Raw genomic sequence first — 2,500 nt, 5'->3', positions numbered from 1 at the left:
CACATACGACCATGCACACACCTTTGGAGGGGCAGATGCTCAGGGGCACATGAAAGAAGAGTTTTAAACATTGTATAACAACATAATTAAAAGCTTAATCTGTTGATGGCAATCCTTATTCAAACAAAGTGCAATATGAAATCAACCCTCACGATACTATATCATTGAACCCCACCAGAAATCTATATATATATATTGTGTGTGTGTACAGCATTCTTCAAGATTTTATAAGAATAATATAACGGGAACAGAATGAAGCAATTTTAATAGCTTGCTCAGTGCCTGTCAAGGCCACTCAGGAGTAGACAGAGAAAACATTCGCCCATGACAAAATGTGGGCCTTACTGACAGCGGAATGTTTTGAAAACAATGCTTTCCCTTTGCCATTCTAAAGATATTTGAGAGATTAACTGTTACGGTGGAAACAATATCAACTTATAATGCTGTTGTTACCAGTCAAGTAGTTTTCAAATCATGTTACTTCAAAAGCAAGTGCTACAAATATGATATACTGTATAACCAAACAAGAATGTTGTCAATGACACTACAAGACGAGATAAATCTTATAAACGACATATTTCTCAACATCAGCTGAATGGTTAAGCTAAAAGACATTCCCAAGTAAAGTGCACTTAACGCTCACAATGTCTCTTCCAACACATCTGTCGCCAGCGCACATCATACATCTACAGTATGTAGAGCCAGGCATTTTTATTTAAACATAAATTATTATTAAATGCTCCCGGCTGACGATTCCAATATTGCTCTATATGATCGCAAAATTGAAATCGCATGTTCCCGACATCAGTTGAAACTTCTGCCAAGGTAACTGCTTTAGGACTCAAAGCCGCTAACAATGAGTGACTCAGAAAGTGGATGGCATTTAACAACTGAACAGTTAGTACAGTTAGCCTTGAACATTGAATTATATTGTAATACAGTATATGTTCAAGAGGGGAGACAGACAGATGAACAAAGGAATATAGCATGGAGTGTGTGTGTGTGTGTGTGTGTGTGTGTGTGTGTGTGTGCACGTGTATTTTTTCTATGACCGATAGGGAATTGATGGTGACTTGAAAGTTAAATCGTATGTTTCCAACATCAGTTGAAACTGATGTCAAGGTAACTGCTTTAGGACTCAATGAGTGATCCAGAAAGTGTATGACATTTAACAACTGAACAATTAGTACAGTTAGCCTTGAACATTGAATTATAACTTATGTTCAAGTGGGGAGACAGACAGATGAACAAAGGAATATTGAATGGAGTGTGTGTGTGTGTGTGTGTGTGTGTGTGTGTGTGTGTGTGTGTGTGTGTGTGTGTGTGTGTATGTATGCGTGCATTTTTTCTATGACCGATAGGGAATTGATGGTGACTTGAGCTTGGTTTTCTTTTCTTTCATTTAGATTTAATCTCCGCAAAAACCAATAACTTTTGTTTGCATTCCACAAAACACAACTCCTCACAAATCCAAGCAATCTCTGCGCACAATTTCAAAAGTGTCTATGCAGTGTGTATTTGGCATCGGTGTGTGTAATCCCTAACTTGGAATGAAAATCACAGCTTAGCACACCCTCACAAACTCACACGCTAACATGGCAACATGTTGGTTAGATGCACAGAGACAGAGAGGGAGAAGTGTGTGCCATTTCACTTTCCCATCAGACATAATACCTTTGGTGGTACAGTATAATCGTGTGCTCTTGACCCTAGCTCTGATTAAATCTCCTGGTCATATACTGTACACATACATAAGACACGAGACTAAAATATGGAACGTGTCCATGCACACAGTAGGGAGACACGGAGAGAGGGAGCATGGAGACTTGCTAAAGCCAATCAAAAGCAATCAAATCAGAAAGACTTTGGCAAATGGATAGCTATCAACATCGTTTTTCAAAGACTCTTTCTTCTGTAGATGTCTTCATCAAAATGATTGCGCCCATTGAGCTTAATGAAGCTGTGAAGCCATGTTTACTTTTGATGATTATTTTTCAAGTAGTTGCCAATATAAACAGTGTAAGTTATTGATTACTGTGCCAGCAGGGGATACTTTATTTATATTATATGTTATATTATACTTTATTGGACCCTTGTGTCAGCAGCATTTTGTCTTCAAAACGTTGGAGAGTTAGAGAGCTTTGATGCCAGTATGAGGCAGTGAGCATAGGGATCATTTTATTTCTACCCATCTCAACCCTGTTCCCTGAGATACAGACAGCATTGAACTGTGTCATATTTGAAAGCACCTGAAGATGACAATATAGTGTGGAATAGTTGCAACCCAACTCACTAATCAGAATGGATGCTCATTTGAAGAAAAATCAGACGAAACCGGAGATATTGAAGAGGAGATAAGAGATAATCTATCCACCAGAGATAAAGTAGGTTAAGAAGAAAATGAAGGATCAGTGCTGTGAGAAAGTCCAGAGACCCTTCTCTCAGACTACTACATGGTCCAGAGACCCTACTCTCATGGTCCAGAGACCCTACTCTCAGA

This window comes from Sardina pilchardus, chromosome 15 (assembly GCF_963854185.1).
Source record: "Sardina pilchardus chromosome 15, fSarPil1.1, whole genome shotgun sequence".
Taxonomy (NCBI): domain Eukaryota; kingdom Metazoa; phylum Chordata; class Actinopteri; order Clupeiformes; family Clupeidae; genus Sardina; species Sardina pilchardus.
The sequence above is the reverse complement of the archived record's forward strand: the minus strand, read 5'-3'. Positions refer to the sequence as shown.